The 19,761-nt window shown below is 53.1% G+C and overlaps 1 long non-coding RNA gene across 3 annotated transcripts in view; it reads right to left on the bottom strand.

The window, feature by feature from the left end:
- LOC129084329 (uncharacterized) overlaps window positions 1–19,761 on the bottom strand; it is a 129,717-nt gene that overhangs the window by 55,836 nt on the left and 54,120 nt on the right. For all 3 annotated transcript variants that reach the window (XR_008530584.1, XR_008530585.1, XR_008530583.1), the window contains exon 2: window positions 11,270–11,629. This is a non-coding gene — a long non-coding RNA (uncharacterized LOC129084329). The remainder of the gene's footprint in view (window positions 1–11,269; window positions 11,630–19,761) is intronic.

The following is a 19,761-nucleotide window of genomic DNA, read 5'->3' as shown; positions in this document are numbered from 1 at the left end:
TAGTGTTTTTGTTAGAGCTTCTGCAAGCAAGCATGACCCAGCCCTCCTCCTTCCCTCTCCATCTCCCCCTCTCTCATCACTATGGGTGATGCAATGGCTCTTCCCCCTACGATCCAAGGCCTTTCTCATCAGACTCGACCCGGCCAGGAAGCCAATAGCCATGCCGAGATCCATCTCAAGGGCCCAGACCATGGGAATTTCTAACCCGTGGTCCCACCACGGGTTAGGAACTGACTATAGAGCACTAAAGGATGGATGGGGGTAAGTGTGGGCACAAGTGACGAGGACCAACGCTCCAAAGCACCCATCATCCTGACAATATGAAGCTCAGACCTCCCCAAACGACGGTGTGTGGAAGACTGAGATTTGGTTGTATCCCGTGGTGTTGGCTACAGGTGGCCTGGAAACAGTACCCAGAGGAAGAAAGAGAAAGGGCAAATTCCAAAAAGATGACGCAGCCAGAAACATCAAGGCAGAGAATGGTATGAAGGACGCACTGCCGTGGTGCAAGTAAAGTGGAATTTCCTCCCTAGTTCCCGGAAGGCATGGGACTCGGCTCCAGGCGAGAGAGGCCTCTCAAGCCTCATGAATCAGGCCCTTGTTCGCTGTTGGGAGAGGAACATAATCAGGAAGGAGCTGAGTGTACGCTCCTGCCCTGCCTCCTTTCTTCCTCAGCTACCAGCCGTCTGTCCTCCACCCCCTCCTCACAATCTCCACAAGTCCTTGGTTTGGGAAATCCAAAACCTGCAGTCATTAGAGTGATAACTGAGAAAACAGGGTCTTTGGTGATTGCTTTGTGGAAAAACATAAAGGTCCCACATTGCCTTTCCGCAGCCCAGGCTTCCTGGCCCAGACCTGGTCATCTAAGTCACTGTGTAATAATCCAGGAGTCTGTTCACAAAACAGTAACAGTCTGAATTGTTTGTAGTTGATTTTTCCTTTCTGCCAGCCCAGCCTGCCCCTCCCCCATGGCCACAGACCAACATGCACCCAGCAAGGCAATAGAGCTGGGGTATGACTTCCTGTCATCCCCCACTGTGCTGGCCACTGGGTTATGACTTCCGGAGACACTGCAGGGGAACGGGGAATGTAAATATAGCAGGCTAGTGCCATTTCCATCAGGCTCTAAGATGCAGCCTCCCGCAGGCCCCACTCTGTCCATCCGGGACCAGAGTCCTGGAATGAAGTGCAATGGGTCTTGACATTTCTAGGGTAGGGAGCAGGCAGCCCGGGGAACATGGTCAGGAGTCCCAGGGAAGCCTGGAATCCTAGCCTAGACCTTACCAGCTGAGCCTCTGTGTTCACACCTATCAGGTAAGAGTCAGACTGCATTTACCCTCTGGGGTGCCTGGGAGGATTATTTAAATCTTGCCATATGGTTGGCATTCAATAAAGGAATAAGTACACAAGCACCGTGCCATCAACACCTATACATCAATGTCCTCTACGACACTACGCCCAAGACTGTGGCATCCGAGAGAATGGGCAGGAACAAGACTCCAACGTACCATAGAAACATAAAGCGCTGGCTTTGCAAAGAAGCATAACAAAGTTCCCTCTTCCCTCCCACCTTGCCACTCTCATCTCAACATGCGAGAGCCCAGGATATCCGACATGTCCATGAGCCACTTCTCACCCAGTCATCACACCAGAGGGTCTGCTCAGCTAGAGCCTGAATTTCCCCTAAATTTCCCTTTTACCAGTATCTTTGTTGCTATCTAACCACTTATCATTCTCAGGACGATGAGAAATGCCAGTGCTGTCTGAATTCAAAATGCAATGTTAGCTGGAAACCTCAAAGCCATGTGGAGGCATTTATCTCGGTGCTAACTAGAGAGCAAGTGAAACCCCAGGAATGGCTTAATTAACCCTGCAAACAGCAGCCGGGCATTTTTTCTTGTCTTGCTCTCAAGCCTTTTGCAGGAAGGGCCGGACCCAGGTGGTCATTAGGCTGGGCCATGAAGGCAGGGTAAGAAGGGCATTTGGAAGACGACGGGCCTGGCCCATCCTGAGCGCCACAACGAAGTGCTTGTGTGACGTATGTCAGCAAGTTCCTGACCTTTTCTGATCCACCGGGCAGTGGCTGCAGGGAGTGGGGCAGGGGCGGGAGTCACTTATAAAGTGGTGCCAGAATGATGACCAGGATTCATAGAATCCAGGGGGTGTGCTGGGTGCTGTGCTCAATGCTTCATTAGAGTATCTCATTGAAACCTCAAATTCTCTCGCACGGAGGCTGTCTCTGTCTGCTGAGGCTGCCGGAACAAAATGCCTGAGGACAGTGGCCTCAGACGGACATTTATTTCTGAGGGTTCTGCAGGCCTGGGTGCCAGCAGGTCCTGTGCTTGGTGAGGGCCTGCTTCTGGGCTTGTAGACAGCTACCTTCTCACTGTGTGCTCACGGACCTTCCCTAGGTGCACATGCATTAAGAGCTGTGTCTTCCTCTGTACGAGGACACTAATCCCATCACCAGGGCCACTCTCACGGCCTCCTCTAACCTAATTACGTCCCAAAGGCCCCGCCTCCAAACACCATTGTATTCAGGGTTAGGGCTTCAACCTAGGAGTTAGGGGAAGACACAAAGGTTCACTGCAGTGAAAGGACTATTATGGCCCCATTTTACAGATAGGGAAATTAAGGTCAAAGGAAGTTCAATAAGTTGCCCGAGGCCACACAAGTAGCAAATGGCAGAGCCAGGCTCCTACCCAGGACCCCTGAAGGCACTGCACTGTGTTGCATATGAAGTGACAGAAAGGACTGAGGCCCGTGAGATCAGGCAAACCCATAGTGGGAGCCTGACTCTTGGACCTTGATTTCCTCATCTGGGATATGGGGGTAATAGCAACAATCTCGCTGGGTTGCCACCGAGATTAAACATGGTGAAGCCATGAGAAATACCAGAAGAGGGCAAACACACATTCAACAAACCTGCGGGGCCTCAATTCCCCTGCACAATGTCGTGCACCTTGTAGGTGCTCAACAAACATTAGTTAAATGGAGACACAACCAATGAATGTAAAGACCTTACACTGTGTTGTGAGGATTAAGTGATGCTCCAGATACACATGCTAGTCCTCCAGGAACTCAAGAAGTGCACATCCTGGAGGAATTTTCTTCTCCAGATGAAGTTCCCCCAGAATATCATCCCCAGGACACCACACTGATGGTGTGTACCCATCCCCCGCAGAAAGAGCGCACCACCACCCCCAGCAGAGAGAGCGCACCGGAGAGCAGGTGGCAGGCATCGGCGCCCCTGTCACAGAGCAGAAGGGAGCTCCTGGTAAAGTCTCACTCCCAGCAAGTGCCCCTGGAAGAGCAGGATGTGGTCAAGCTCCAGACAAGCTGGTCAGGTTTCGATCAGAGTGCTGGTGCATGTAACCTGGGCCAGGGATGGAGGTAACAGTTCCCCAAGGAAGCCAGGCACCTGCGAGCACCCAAAGGACTCCACTAGGCCAGGGCTCTACAGACACACGAAACCCAGCCCGGCCTCACTCTGTCCCCCGCCTGCATCATGGGCACAGGGCTTGTGCAGGTGCACAGAGGTCAAGTTCAGAAGGGCCACGGGCTTGATTTAATGCTGTGCTGTCACCAGTGGAAATCCTTAATGCATTTTGAACAGGGAAGCTGCCTTTCATTTTGCACCGAGCCGCAAGTATTCGGTAGCTGTTCCTGCCTGCCATGGCACCCCCAGGGCCGAGCGCTGCCCTTGCCCGCCCCAGTCTCCTGGAGGTGAAATGGGGGCCGGGGCCTGCCTCCGAGCTGCCGAAGCTGGCTTGGGACGCACGTGCTCAGCATTTCACAAGCGTGAGCTGCCTTCCCGGTAACTCTGAAGGCCTCAGTTTGCCACCTGGAAGAGGGTGTTATTATGTCAGGCCCTGGCTACTCCATGGGTGTTTGGAGGGTCCAAGCACACCACAGGGGGACACAGCTTCAGAAGGATGGGTGCTGACATCACCATCATCGCCCTGACAGAGAGAGTGGGCCACAGAAGGAGTCTCATCCCTTCGGGGTCCCAGTGTTGTATTGGGGCGGGGGGTAGGGGGTTACTGTCAAACACAGCATTTGGACCAAGGTCTCTCCTGGCACCAGCCAGCAAACCCAGATCACCCATGGGGGGGAGGAAATCCCCCAATCCCTACACTGCGGCCGCAAGGGAAAGCACTGCCAACACTCCCTCCTCTTCTGCTCCCTGTGTCGCACTCAAGCTGTCCACACTGTGAGGACAGAAAACAAGGCATCAACCCTGGAGTCCCTTCCACCGCCTGTGGCCTCGCACACGCCCTGCACGCAGCTGAAGCCACACACACCCATGGCTACCGATGGTGCTTTACAGGCTGTCAAATGGCTTCACCCTCCTGGAAGTGATCTCATAGGTGAGGTGACAGCCATCGTAGTCTGCCAGGAGCTGGGACTGTCAGTGCTGAAACCCGGGAAGTCCCGGACCCCTCAGGATGCATCGGTCACCCTGCTCACAGGAGCTGCTATTATTGCAAAGGTTACCAGGGGTCGCTCCCCCGTGGAGGGTCATGGGACTTTTTCAACACTCCATACATTTCTATACATTCTAAATGTTCTCCAAAGTCCTCGTATTAGTTTTATCATCAGGGAAAAACCTCACGTCAGAAGAAAAAGAGGCAGTTTCATAGAATGAACACAACTACTGCCCCATTGCCAAACCCAAATTTTCCATTTCTAATCATATTTTTAAGACAAAAACAACTCTCAGGTTTGTGTTTGTTTAACGCTCTCTCATTCCTGGCTTCTCCCAGCTTTCCCACAGCACTGGTCTTCCTTCTGGTCATTTCCTCTGCAAACTGTCTCCAAACAGCCCCGCTGCTGACCCACCTGCTTGGCTCTCAGGCTCCTGAGCTTCAGGCTTTGCTGGAAACCCCCATTCTTGGCTCTGAGTGGCTCCGACAGTGGTCATGGTGACTCTCTGTCCCCCTGCCCCCATGGGGACATATGAGTAGCCGAGGTCCTCAGTGAGTGTGGGGCAGGATTCCGCCCCAGCCCCAAGCTCTCAATCCAGCCCCATCCCCCGCCGTGGGCTCCTCAGCTCTCCACACCACACCAGCCTCCTCCAGCTCCCCCACATTCTACCCAGCAACGGCCCCTGGGACCTTGAGAATAAGCCTAGTGACAGCCACCCGTCCACCTCAGACACTTCTGTTGACCCTCCACAGTTATCCTTTTAGCATCAACTTCTCTGCCACGCCATGGATTTTTCTTTCTGCTGACCAAGTGCTACTTCAGCAGAGGGCACCGCGACATGGCTCCTGCACCCCAACTCTGGCCCTGCCCTTGGTGGTTGCCTCACCTCAACCCAGAATTCACCCCTGTCGAGCCTGCAACGAGCCGGTACTGGTGCCCACCCAGCCGAGGGATACGGTAGCCAGCATCACACCCCCACCTTCAAGTTCACAGGCTCGCAGGGAGACGCCTCAGTAAACAGCTCATTCCAACAGGCCAGCAGTACAGCAACCTCCAGCTTGGCTGCAGGTGTGTATCCCTGCACATTGCGCCCCTGGGGGCTCCCGCACGTGCCCCTGGGGACATGTGCAAGGAAGCTTGCCCTAATACTGTTTACATCAGCAAAAACCTGGACACAACCTGAAATCCTCCGTGAGGGGCATGAAGGAACAAACAGGGCAGCAGCATCACCTGAACGTAATGCACAATGAACAGGGCCAGCTGCAGTCACCACACCCTTATGTTTTGTCACCTTGATCAGAATTTTTAACCACACAAAATGGTGCAACGAGTGGCCTTCAAATACATTTGTAAAAAAGGTGTAAGAACACAGCTTATTGCAGCCCAAGTTCAGGGGAGCAGCACTTCTATGAAAGGAAGAAAATGGAATGGGAGTGTAGGGCCCGTGGACTTCACTTTACCTCTTTTTTTAATTTGTTTTTAAATTTCTTCAGAAGCAATGATGCAAAGCCACCGTGCCACATCCTTTAGCATTTGTTAAATAAGGGTTAAATGACCCTTGGCGGCTTCTCGTTTTCCATTTCCAATCTAGACAATTTGCATTATGCAAAGAAATGACCCCAAAATGTGACCGCAGGTTCTCGAGTCCAGCTGCTGAATCTGAAGGACAGAGGAAAGCAAAGAGCTGGAAACGCTCAGACTGCCCCACGCTCAGCCACTGTAAAGGGAGGCGGGCGCCTGCGTCTTGAACATGCCTCAGCAGCCTGCTGCCTGGCCTTAACTCTGTGCAATGCGCTGGACCCATCCCCGCAGCCCCCAGCAGGATCCCTCACCGAGGAATCAGCCTCAGCATCCCGCCTGGCTCCGTGAAGCCAGCGCAGTCCAGCTCTCGGGCACTTTCCCAGAGGTGACTCATTTGGTCCTCTCAACAAGCGCGTGAGTGGCACAAGGCAAGGACCGCCACCTCATTGAAATATGAGCTGGAGCCTCAGAGAAGCCCCAGCAATTGCCTGAGCTGACTCAATAACTGGAAAACAGGAGAGTCACAAAAGCAATGACTTGCAAATCTCAGATTCAGGGTTTACTATGTGTCAAGTTCAGAGGCAAGGACTCACAACGGGCCAGATTTCATACCTCAGGTCCTCTAATTTTCACAATAACCTGGCTTCACAGAAGAGTAAAATAGAGACCCAGAGAAGCCAAACGTCCTACCTAAGGTCACACAGCCAGAAAGCTCTGGGACTTTCATAGCCCTGGATTTTCTAACATGCCCCAACAACCTCTTGGGCACATTTTTTCCAACAGGAAGACACTTTTTCATGAAGAACATGAGCATCCTCTGAATATGCAACGGAGAATTTCCAGAGCCCCAGGTGAGCTGAAAGCTGGAAGCTGGTCTTGGCCAATGTTTATTTGTTTATGTCATCGCCTCCCGCTAAACCCAGTCCAGAACTTCTAAGTGACTCAGAAACCTCACCACCAGCAGCTGCTCTTTGGTTAGAGCCAGATAAGCCTCCAGGGGGAGGGTCAGGTCAGGGCAGTTCCTGGTAATCAGTGGAGCTGAGCCCCTCTCCCCAGAAAGCCCCCCCCCATAGGATGGGCGGCATCAATAGTGGCAGATAGAGGAGGGGGAAGCCCCCTACCCCTGGCAACTGCCCTGCAGAATGACTTTGACAAGACAAAGAAAGGAGACAAAGCCTGCCAACTCCCATCACAGGAAATAAGCCACTTCCCAGGAGAAGGCAGGTGAGAGAGCAACCAGAGCAACCGAGGCAGACAGAAACGCGCACTCACACAGGCCGGCCATGCAGGGTCTGTGAGTCCAGGGCAGAGGGTGCATTGGAAAGTGCATCAGTCACCTAAAGCCTGGTCTCTCTACCCAACTCCACTCCCCTAAGGGAACAGACTCGTGGGCCCTAAGGTCAGAATAATGAAAAAAAAATTGTTTGTTGGTTGAAGGCAACTGGGTGTTCTTCCAAACCTCCCACCCAGGCCCTCACTCTGCCCCTCCTTCGGGGAGCAGAGAATCATCCCCCAAGTGGTCCATATATTCTCCCCTTCTCCCAGGATGGCCCGGGGGGCTCCCCATGCCGTTCTCTGGTTAAACAGGCACCTTAGTGGGGAGGCTCACACTTGCCCACTCTGGCCAGGCCACCGTCCTGCCCCGCTACCGAGAGGGTTCTGTGCGCAGTTGTTATAAACCTTCAATTGCCTCCAAACTCACTCAGGGGTAAAAGGGGGTTGGAAAAGGGTAGGAGGTCAAGCAGAGACCCTCCTGGAATCTGCTCCCTTCATTAACTTTGGAATTCCATGGGCCAGTGTTTTCTCGAGCCTTCTGACACTCAGCACTCACCCAGGAGGAGGGGGCTGCAATCCTCACAGATGAGAAAGCTGGGCCACAGGCTCCTGGACTGAGGGAGGGAAGAGGCCAGCAGCCGCCAGCAGCCACCAGCAGCCACCAGCAGGCACCAGCGGCCACAGGGCCCCCCAGGGGGAACTGACATTTAAAGAGCATATAGTAGCTGGCCACACTAAGGGAAGAGGTAGAGATTGAGCAGCATCACGGTCCTGACTTCATAGATGAAGTGCACGCAGGTCTGAGTAGTTTAGGAACTGGCGCAAGGCCACCCAGCTACGAAACGGCAAAGCTTCAAAATGTTGGTATGTTTTGCTCCCACAGGGGTACCTGGGCCCCCTAGGGTTTGCACAGGGTCCCCACAAGAGGAGGGCTGTGACTCAATCTCCAGGCTGAGTCTGGAGACAGGGGGTCGTCAATGACAGCCACGCAGTTGCTTCATGGCCAGTGTTTCTGAATGTCCAGAATGTGCCAGGTTAACCACCTAACCTGGTGAGGGGCATGTGCCCCACAGGCCTTTATGTATGAAGAATCAGGTTCAGAGCGATCCAGAGAGCTGCGAAGCTTATCCCTGGAGAGAGTGGAGAAGGCGGTGCACGCTCCAATCTGTCAGCCTTCACCCTCCTACTCCTGCTTAGCCAGGTGTTCAGGCCGTGCGATGAGGCTGCGCTCCAAAGGCTGCACCCCTCCCATAACTGCGTCCCAGACTAAGCGTCACAGTGCTCCTACAAGAAGTGTCTCAAGTGAGAAGAGAAAGTAGACAGTTTTCCTACCCATGAGAGTAGAAAGGTTCAGAAGAAAAAGGTGGTCTGCCTGGGGTCACACAGCCCCTGGGCAGGGCCAAGAAGGCAGTAGAGATTGAGTCTCTAGGCTCCAGGTAGGGTTGCCCGGTGGCTATAGAATCAGAAAGAATTGTTTTCAAATCCTGCCTGTGTGCCCTCCAGAGACCTGCTTTGTCTCTCTGGGCTCCAGATACTTCAACCCCCAAAAAGACTATAAAATCATGCCTGCCCCATCGGTCTGTTCTGGGTGTGGAATGGAATAATGTCTGCCAACTGACCTGCATAGAGATCGGCCTAATAAACCGTGATTACTGCTCCATCACTGTCCAGAAGGGGCGCCCGCGCAGACGCGGGGCAGGTGCTCAGAGCAGGCAGAAAGGAGGGGGAGTGGGAGTCCCGTTTCTTGCTGTGACCACTGTGTGTCTTCTGGTGCCCAAGCCCACCCTGGCCCTCCTGGGAGGAGCAGGAGATAACCAGGACCACCACAAGGGGGTTGTTCTAGGGAGGGACCGATAACAGGAGAAAATCCAGGGCTGCGGGCCATGTGATAAGTGAGGGTGCAGCAGTCGCAGCGAGAGGGAGGGGGAGCTGGCAAGAAGGGGTGCCAGAGCCCTGCAAAGGCAGAGGCGGAGGGGCAGTGCTGGGCCTCAGTGTCCCCCACTCGCTTTTCCAGTGGAGCTGCTCCTGACCCCAGGACAGGCCCGCCCACCCTTGCAAGCCCAGCTAAACCCGCCAGCCTCCCACGACTCCCCACACCTGCAACGGCCCTCCTTGCATGGCTCCTCTCCCTGCCCTGCTTGGCCACAGAGCAATGAGCCCAGCAGCCATCACGCTGGGCTGCGCATCACCGCTCACCCAAGGGCACCGGCTCCCGGAAGACCAGGAGCCTCCAGGGCTGGACTGTGGTAGAACCCCACTGCATCCCCGGGCCCAGCATGGTGCCTGCCCCCATCGCCCCGTGGGGGACTGAGGTCTTATGAAAAGTCCGTCTCTCCAGGACAAAAAAAGAGGGCACCCAGTTCTAAGGACCCCAAGAGCACCCCACAGCTGGCAGTGCTCAGCACATGCTCACACACACGCGCCCTTCTTCGCTTTCTGCTCTGCCTTCTCTTGCATGAATAACCTTGGAGAAGTTACACAGCCCCCACAAAGCCTCAAAGTTCTCAACTGTAAAACAGGCACACCATCGTCCACCTGGTGGGACTGCTAGACGCTCCAAAGGAAAGTGTTTCCCTTTTGTCTGTCCTTTTCAGGGAAGCCACTGAAAGGAAACCACAAAGACTAGTTAACTATGATGCAATAAATAAGATGCCTACTGTGTGCTTAGCCTGTGAGCCAGGTAAACATGTTTTCTGACCTCAGAGAGAAGATTTTTGAGTGTAGGGGAAAGACAAGAAATCAAATACCTTGCATCAGTGAGTGTGCGATCCCAGCACATCCAGGAGCTCTGAACTGAACAGGTGGGATAACCAGAGGGCCACTATTTCCATTAGGGAGTCAGAGAAAGTCCCTCTGAGCAGTGCCACCAGCATGAGGGGACCTGGGGATCCAATCAAAATCAAACTCCAGGCCCCGCCCCAAGTGCAGTCTTGGCAGCCCAGTGCCAGGTGGCCCCAGACGACCTGAGCCCTTGGACACGGGTTGTTTGAGTAGCCACTCTCCTGCGGCTAGCCCAACACTAAGGCAACATCCCTGGGAGCCACCAACCCTGCAGCTGCCAAGTCAGGACACAGGGGCGGCCAGTCCTCCTGCTTGTCAACAGCAGAACCATGCTGCAAGCCTTTGTTGCCAAGTTCACGTCCAGCTGTTCCCTCCCTCACCTGCTACTGAGCTGCCAGTCAGCCTTCCCACGGGCTCCAAGGACTGTGGCCTTTGAGCAACTGTCCATGCCAACTGGCAGTGCCCAGTTCAAAGTCTAGCACGGCCCCCCTGGCTCTGCTCAGAAAGGCTTTATAGGCCCAAGCAACACCTACCCTCCCAGGAAGCTTTTCCCCAAGCCAACAGCGAGCCCCAACACGTGCCCAGTGCCTGCTGAGTGCCAGGCCCGATGCTGGCGGTCAGCAGGGCGTCCCCGATGCTGCCATCCTCAACACCAATCCTGTGAAGTATGACATTATTGCACTCTTACGGAATAGGGTGAGGAGTCCAGCAGTCACTTGCCCAGCGTCACACAGTGAGTACAAGTTAGAGACTCAAACCCAGGTCCTTAGGCTTCAGAGCCATGCTGCTGACATCCAACTCTTTGCTTCTGACTCTAAGCACAAAGCCAAGGAATTGCCCCCTAACACTGTTTACTCTCCAGTGTCTCACTTCATTAATAATCATGGCTCAGTTCACCCTTTCTGTAGCAACAGGCACTAGGCTATGTCTTAGAGACACAGAGCCATGCGGAACAGGCCTTGGCCTTCAAGGCACTTCCAGCCTGCTAGACAGAGACAGACACAAAAACCAGATGACCCAAAGGAAGCATGTCAACAAAGGAAGCAGTGGTGGTTCCCAGGAAGCACATTTCTTTTCCATCTGTCTCCCACGAGGGCTAGCACCAAGCCAGACGCACAGGATGAGCTCATTAAATGCCAGCTCCTTCTGAGGGCCAGCCACATCAAGTAACCACCAGCCAGGACAGAGTCACCTATAAAGCCCAGGTGAGTGCTTGACAGGCAAGCCCAAGATGTGTGCGCTTGAGACGTGGGGCAGGACTTACATTTCCTAGGGAGCCCCCACAGGGTCCTGGAAAGACCCAACCAAACATTCCTGTCCAAGATAAGGGCTCAGCCTGCGTAGGAAGCTTTGGTCCTCCATCTCCCTCCAGCACCCAGGCTGCTGGAATCCATGATGCACTCAGCCAGCGCCTTCCTTAACACCATTTTCAGCATCCAGAAACGTGCCAGGTGTGCATAATTCCAGGGAAGCTTCCTCCACCAGTGTTATTCCCTGGGCAGCTGGATATCACTGTAAATCCACATGGCTCAAAATCCTTGGATGAGGCTCCATGCAACAGACAGGTGTGGCCATCAATCAGGAAGGGTATCCTTTTCATTCCTTTCTGGTCAAAAGATCAGGCCTGGGGACAAGAAGAAGAAAAACCAATCTTGTTACAATCGTGAACCCAGGGCAGTAGTTGGTTATTTTCCTTTCTTTATATTTGTCCCTAATATACCTAGAGGGAGGCTCTCTAAAAATGATGTCCCATAGCTCGGATACCCAAAAGGAGGCAAGGCAGGAGACCGGGGACCTTCAGAGCAGTGTTGTCCCCCCCAGTCACCAGATCTGTCAGAAAGGACTCTTCCTACTGCACAGGGCTCCTCAGAACTACGCTGGGAGGACAGAGGGGGCTGAGGTACGTCCATTATAATGATGAGAAGAGAAAGTTCCAGAAAGCTCAGGCGGCTTAGGGACTTAACAGCCTGGCCAGGCCTACCGCACAGCTCTGCAGGGCTGAGAGGTCCAGACAGTGAGTAGAGGGAGTTCTGGGTCAGCTGGTAGGAAGTCGCTCTTTGTTTTGTTTCTTTTTAAAGACAGCCACAAAGCGCTGGCGTGGCTCCAAGCCTTGTCCTGTACTGCAGGGTTCTTCAGGGCAGGCCTGAGGCCCGTTCCCTTTCTTATTCATTCGGTTAGCAATGACTGAGCGCCTACGAGGTACGGTTCCAGCTCTGTGGGGATACTTTTGTTTCCCAAGCCAGTATACTAAAATTATTACAGTGAAGAACAAATGGGTCCACAATGCACGGGGCTGAAGGCCCAACAGTCATCACCAGCCGCCCACCGATAACAATAACTGCCCTTCTTGGAGTGCCTGTAGCTCACTCTGCTGAAAGCTCTGGCCACCATCTGATACGAACCCCGAGCCACCCTGGAAGCCCTGCCCCAGTTTTCCAGATGAGGAAACAGAGGCACAGACAACTAACTCCCTTGCTCCGTAGAAGTGGAGTCTGAATCTGAGCCAATTGGTCTCCCAAGCCTGCGCCTGGATCCACCTGCCTCGTTACTAGTGAGGGATGCCTGCCCCAAACTCTGCACCTAAAACTTACGACCGGGCATTTCCCACGCACGGAATCCTCACTTAATCCTCACAACACCCCTGTGTATTGCAGACTATCCTTATCCCAATTTTAGAGAGGAGGAACAGGAGACCCAGGCAAAGTAAACACGTTGCCCAAGCTCACGCAGCTAGAAAATCATAGAACAGAATTGGAAATCAGGCGCTCTAGCCCCAAAGCCCATGAGTCAACCATGATACCGTCGTCAATAACAATTTGCTGCAATAATGAATTTTCAAATACTTGGTGGTATAAAATACCACAAATGTATGAACCTACAGTTCTGCAGGTCAGAAGGCCAGGCCGGGTCTCACCAAGCTAGAATCAAGGTGTCAGTCGGCCCATTCCCTCTGGAGGGTCCAAGAGAACCCATTCCATTGTCTTTTCCAGCTCCCATTGGCTGCTCTGAGATGCCTCAGCATGGGCCTCTCTTCCTCCACCTTCAAACACAGCAGCACAGCATCTCTCCAACTGACTTCCATCCTCCCATTGGTAACTTTCTGCCTCCTACTTCCACCTCTAAGGACCCATGTGATCACCTTGGGCCCACCCAAGGTGACCCAAAATAATCTCTCTCCCCGAGGGTCATGAACCTGAATCATGGCTGCAAAGTCCCTTTTAACACGTAAGAAAACCTATTTTCAGAGTCTGAGGACTAAGGCATGGACATCTTTGGGGGCCCACTGCTCACAGCAACCATCCCAGAGGGCACCCATCCTGCATTTTAATCATTCTTCCGTGAGCAGGGGGTCACAGGGTAGGCTCCCCTCGTCCCACGTAAACCCACCTCACATAGCTCTTAGGCCCAAGAGACAATGAGTTCAAAAGGAAACTTAAATGTTTAAACATCAGCTCTCAGAGAAAGGTACAAAATATGGGTTTGTACCAACCTCAAGGTACCAACATTAAAGTTTGAAGTCAAACAATCAGATTCATTAGCCATGTTCCTCTGGGGGAATGTGTTTGGCTTCCTCATCCGTAGAATGGGAGCAAATCACATCTACTCACAACACTGCAGTGAGGTTCTGTGAAATAATCAATACAAAGCCCTGGGCCTGCTGCCGGGCACAGACGGGAGCTCGGGTAGCCATCCGCAGCCCCAAACACCAGGAACCGCCGTGCCGGGGCAGCCTGGCTACGGAACGCCAGGCCTGGAGCTCACTCAGCAGCCAGGAGCTGCTTACAGCGGGAAAAGGAGCAGTGACTTATTCCGCTGGCCCCAGTTAATGGCAGCAGAGAGAACGGGGGACGCAATCTGTTAAATATTGACTGAGGCCCCTGGGCAAGTCTGAGGCCAAGTTTGTTTTGTCGGGGTCGGGTACCTTACAGCTCTGTCACCTGCGGAAGAATTATGCCATGCTCTGTTGGGTATTACTGCAGCAAAGCGGCGGGCCCCGACCGAGGCCAGGCAGCGAGCGCCGAGGCTCAGGCCAGGACGTGGCCCGCCACGGGCTCCCCCTGCCAGAACGCAGGGTGCAGCGTGCTGCACACGACGTATCACCGAAGGGACCCTCTCTCGGGGAGCATTTTCCATTGCGGTCGTTTGTGACTCCTTTCAGGTCATTTGTTCTTTCTTTAATGGATTGGCCAAATAAAAAAGAGAGACAATACCAAAACTGTTTTTGATGTGGAACTGGAATCCTCATGCAAGCAGATGGACAGATATTCTGAAGAAAGATAAAACAACCGCCTTGAGAAAGTGTTCTGCGTTGTCCACTGAAGCTGACCACATGCATGCCCTATGACCAAGCAGGGCCGTTGCTGGGTATGAACTCACAGAAATGTTCACCAAAAGCTATGCCTTAGCATGATCACAGCGCCACTCCCTACTCATAACAGCCCACCACCGGGAACTCCTTGAACGCTCATCAACAAACAGTAGATGGCTTTTAAAAACGTGCACCCCATGGAATACTACAGAGCAAGAAGGATGACCTACAACTGCACACAACATATGAGTATGTCTCACACACAAAATTTTGAGTGAGAGAAGACAGGCACAAGGGAGTGAGTGTGATATTGTTTATATTAAATTCATAAGCAGGTCAAACTCACCTACACTGTTAGACATGAGGGCAAGGTTATGCTGAGTGGGCAGGGAGGGTCGGAGAGTGACTGGAAGGGGCAGGAGGGGGCTCCTGAAATGTTGCTAATGTTCTATTTATCCAGGTGGCACAGATGTGCAGTTTGTGATGCATGTGCTCTTTTTACGCATGTCACCTCAATAACACGTTGGTTAACATTTTTTCTAATTTTTCCTGTGAGAGTATGTTGCAGGAATATTGCAGACTTTGCAACAGACATCCCTCCAGGCTAGGGGATCAGCACCTTCCAGGTTTCCCTGATCCTCAGTATCTTGACCCTGGGCTTGCCAAATGCTGAGGGAGATACTTCGCAGACATGACTCTAAAGCCTCGTGACAAGGAATTCGACAGAGTAGCCAGCCCCACAAGAAAATATGGCCCTCCCCGCATTCCCTTAGCTGAGTGTCTCTCTGTCTTCTCTGCTTCCTGGGCAGGACCAAATATGTCATTTCCTTCTTGACCCTCCCTACCAGGTATTTCAGGGAAGCAGGGGGCCTCTATTTCGTACCCAACTCCAAAGGAGCATCTTTGTACACCAGCGTCCCCTAGGTATGGGATGCACAGTGGGGCGCTCAGTAATCGGAAAGCTTGAGGTGTCCTGGGTTGGCAGAGCCTGGTGGATGGGGCACGAGACAGCGAGACAGAAGCCAGGTTCGGAAGTCCCCGGCACAGTTGTGGTGGGGGCCGCAGAGCACGTCTCCAAGTGCGGTGCTTGTTGCCCCCTCTCTGTGCTGCTCGGTCTCCTGGCCTCTGTGCGTCTTTTCTCTTTCTTTCCATCTCTTGCAGCAGCGCCAGTCACGTTGTTAATTTTAGCGAGGGCCCGAGTCAGCAGGTTGCTATCGCACCTCTGAGAGCGAGCCCGAGCAGCCGCGCTGGCTGCGGGGGTGATGAAGCATTTCTCCGAGGCTAGAATCAGGTCGGTAGCCCTCTCCCCACCTTCGCCAGCCTCACTTTCTCTCTCCCTCAGGCTTCTTCAACACCAATGGCACTAAAGAGGTGTTGACTTCATCTTTTTCTGACGGAAGGGAGAGGCAGGGATCCCTCTAGCTGTGCCTTCATGTTATTTCTCTGTGATGCCCCGAGGTCAGGGGCCTGCCTAGCCTGGGAAGATACATCAATATTGGTTCTCCAAGAAAGTGGCCGCTGTCCTCCTGCTGACAGACTCTGTTTGGGCTTCATTTAAGTTTCTACCCAACGGGAGCTGGGACGGCACAGCTCGGCTGATCTGGAATCCCTGAGCACAATCTCCCCTCGCGCTCACTGACACCTCATTCAGGAGATGCAGGGATGAGGTGGGGCTTGGGGACTAAATAAAGCCAAGTGTGAATCCCAGCCCTGCGGTCAGCTGCTGAGTTTTAGGGTCTTTGAAAGTGTTTCCTCGCCTGTTTCATAAAAACCTGCCATTAAAATCCACGTCCTTTCAGGCTCATTGAAGGTGAGAAACTGTATAGGAAATGCTCGACCCACAGTCCTGCCTATGGTGGGCTCACAACTCATGCAGAGCACCTGCATCAACCTCAGAAACAGCCCTGACCAGCTAGTACTGTTACAATTTCCAACAGTTAAGCTTGGGAGGTGCAAACTGAAGCCAGTCTGCTTGCTAATGAGAGTCGGACTATCCTCTGCACTGTGAGCTTCACAGGGGGTGACAAGGGGGTCCCCCTGGAGCAAGCCCTCCTGTGGCCAGAGACCTTCACCTGCATGGCATCATGGAGCTCTGCTTACAGCTCTGGGAGGTACGCTGACTACAGCCTCCCTGGGGCCAACACCAGAAGCCCTATACAGGACTTGAGAGCTCAACAGATGCTCAGTAAGCCTGGGCTGGAATAGGGAGTGACTGACCGCAGCTACATACTGAGCACTCACTATGTCAGGCATGGTGCTAGGAGCTAGAAATCACGTCCACCCAGAAAGACAGGGTCCCTGCCCACAGGGGGCTCTCAGGCTATACCAAGAGTACCAGAAACCAAACATGCAGAAGGTGTCTGTCCATCATCAGTTGCATTGGTGATGTCCTGGTTCCCAGGGCAGGGTGGCGGGATTCAGGCAGAGGAGGAGAGGCTGGACCACACTAAATGTGAGAGACCGCAGCCCAACAGAGCATGAGAAACCTTAGAAATAAACTGTCCGGTTCTAGTTCACCACCAAAGAGCTGAGAAAGGAAGCTCCGAGAGGTGAAGTAACTTGCCCAAGGTTGCCCAGCTAAGACCTGTGCAATGCAGAATGAGCACCCAGTCTCCAGTAAGAGTGGACAGGGGACACAGTGCCTGGGAGAGGAACTGCTCCTTAATTCGGTAGGTGCCAGGGCGTTGTCAGTAGAAGCTGACATGAGCAAAGGCCCAGCCCCTCTGAGCTTGCTCCAAGAGCATTGGTTGTATTAAGTCATGTAACCTCAGCACGTGTGAGGGCTGAATGCATTTTCAATGAGAACACTGCAGCGCAGCAAGCTGTATGCTCACAGCCACGGGGGCAGCCAGAGATGGAGCAGAGATAGGAGTCCAGGCCCTTGGCCTGAGCTTTTTGGTTTGACCACTAGGCTGTCCCGCCTCAGAAGGATAGTGCAGTGAGAAAGACTAGGGTGATAGGGTGCAGGATCATAGAATAAGAAGGTCCTGGAAGGCAGAAATAGGGAGGGCAGTAGCTTGGTTGCTGGAAAAAGTAATGAACAGACACTCTCAAGGCCTCGGCATCATCCTCTGCCACACTGACCAAAATGGCTCCCACCCAATGACCTGTTTTACTCTCTTTCCTACATTAAGTCTCACTCTCTTTCCTACATTAAGTCCTCTGTGTCGCCTATAACACGTTTCTTCCAAGGACTTCTGGTCAGACTAGGAAAAGTGTCCAGCTGTGGCCCGGAGCCATGACATCATATCCACCAGGCTCGGGGCTGACGTGATGGGAGCAGGGAGCTGCCTCTCCCCAAAAGTGCCCTGGCTGCTTCTCCCCACCTGCGGATGAGAAGGCAAATGCTCCTGGAGAAACTGGGAGCTGTGTCCAGGAAGAATGCGGGCACTTCTCACAAGCTATCCCGCAGACCCATGAGGACCGAGGCCCCACCAGTTATAGGAACACAGTCGTCTTCGGGATGGGTCCCTGGGGGCGCCCCACAAAAGCCTTCTTTTTCAAGAACTAGACTGACCTCAGGAGAACAGCAGTAGTAAGTTTAAGAGCAAGAAAGAGGCTGACAGGTAGATAGGATGGACAGGACACAGGAGGGAGTGGACAACAGCACCTTAGAGATGAGAACTTCACTGAACAGCCATGAAACCGTGAGCATCAGCCCTCTGCACTGACACTCATTCTGCAAAATAGGTCTCGCCTTGCACAATGAGGGGGAAGCTTCAAGGTCACCTACACATGCCCTTTCCCCTGGTGGGTCCCTCTTAACAGAGACCCTTCCATTGGGTCAGCTTACTGCCACTCTCCTTAACAGCCTAAATGGGATTAAGGTACTGAAATGAGCTCAGAAAAATCATGAACAATATGCTTCTGCAGATGACAAACCTTAAAAGGTGTTTTCTTTTTTTAAAGTTCCTTTTGTTTACTTTGGCCCACAACATCCTTCAGGGAAAGGTCAGCAAAGATCCAAATGTCAATCAAATCCCCATGATAAAGGGGACAAGTGCCATGGAACTGAGCCATCAAACAATGACTCAAGGATGTAGTTCTTTACAGAGCAGGAGGACCTACCCTTGAAGATTCAGTGAAGTTCTAGGGCATGCCTGTTCTCCAGGAAAGTAACTTTGAGGGCGATTCAGGACTCACACAGGGCCCTGCCTGCAAAGAGCTTCAAATCTTAAAGAAAGGAGTCCGTGAGAAACAGCTCAAGTCAGAATTAAGCCAACAGGCTGCAGTGGACGCGTTTCAGGACTCGGGAAGCTCCACAAGGATTAGAGCAGGTTTCTGTGGACAGATCACGTGGCCCCTGAGAAGTATGGAACTGGGGAAGATGGAGAAGGATGCTCAGAGTAGGAGGCGGCGGTGCTCAAAATGAGGAGGAAGATGAGACACGGCATTTATTAATCACCGACCACAGAAGAGGCCCCCTTGAAATTCCCCCCCCCGCCCCCCGCCATTTAAGCCCCTTTAATGCTCACACCCAAGTCAGGCCTCTTATCCCAAAATGACAGCAACAGCAGCAAAGGAGATGTCACCTTGCCCGATGTTATGCAGGTAGCAAGGGGTAGACGTGAACCTCCCCCCGGCCCTTTGTCATACCAAACCCCTGCCTCCCTTGGGGATGTGGGTCATGTTCCCAGCACCCTGAGCTCCCACTTTCCGGGGTGCTGCAGGGCTGGCTCCCTGCAATGCTGCTGCACCTGCCCTTCCCCACATCCCACAGCTCCACGTCTGCCATAATCACCACCTTTGTTCCAACTCCTCTTTAAAACCTGCATTAGCTGGGCTTCCGGGAGGTCACGCTCCTGACTTTGGAATGCACTTCTGACTTTCATGGAAACAGGTCTTTGCTTCAAGTCACACAGGCACCTTTCACTAAGTAAACGCTGGCAGCAATCTGCCTTGCCCAAGGGACCCTGAGTAAATCCAAGGTGGAGGGGGTGGGGCAGGAGGAAGGGGTGAGGGAGCAAAACCCAACAGACTGGGAGCGAAGCAGAGAGAGTCAGCACCGCTGGGCTTTCCCCTGGGTGCTCACCGAAGGAAGAGCTGTTTCACACTCCCAGCCAGGGATCTGGAGAAGCCTGGCAGCGGCCAACCCTCTCCTCTGCCCTCCTCTCCTCCTTCCCTGCGCTCAGAAAGCAACTCCACTGTGTCCCATCCAGACAGCCCATGAGGGGCCAGGAGAGGAAACGCTGCATGGGCAACTCATATATCATCCAGGGAAAGAAAGGAGGAAAAGGGAGAAAAGGTAAAAAATAAATTTTTCAAAACCAGCAGAAATCTCACCTCATTATAAACACGTCAGAACAGCGGTTGAGAAGGAACCCTGACTTGGGAAACTTGAGTCTCCAGAGCTCCGTGGGACCTTGGTGATGTCTCTCTCTCTCTCTCTCTGGCTCTCTCTCTCTCTCTCTCTCTCACACACACACATACACACACACACACACACA

This window comes from Pteronotus mesoamericanus, unplaced genomic scaffold (assembly GCF_021234165.1).
Source record: "Pteronotus mesoamericanus isolate MK-2021 breed Mesoamerican mustached bat unplaced genomic scaffold, CSHL_Meso_final scaffold_174, whole genome shotgun sequence".
NCBI lineage: Eukaryota > Metazoa > Chordata > Mammalia > Chiroptera > Mormoopidae > Pteronotus > Pteronotus mesoamericanus.
This window is presented reverse-complemented; position numbering and strand designations above follow the sequence as displayed.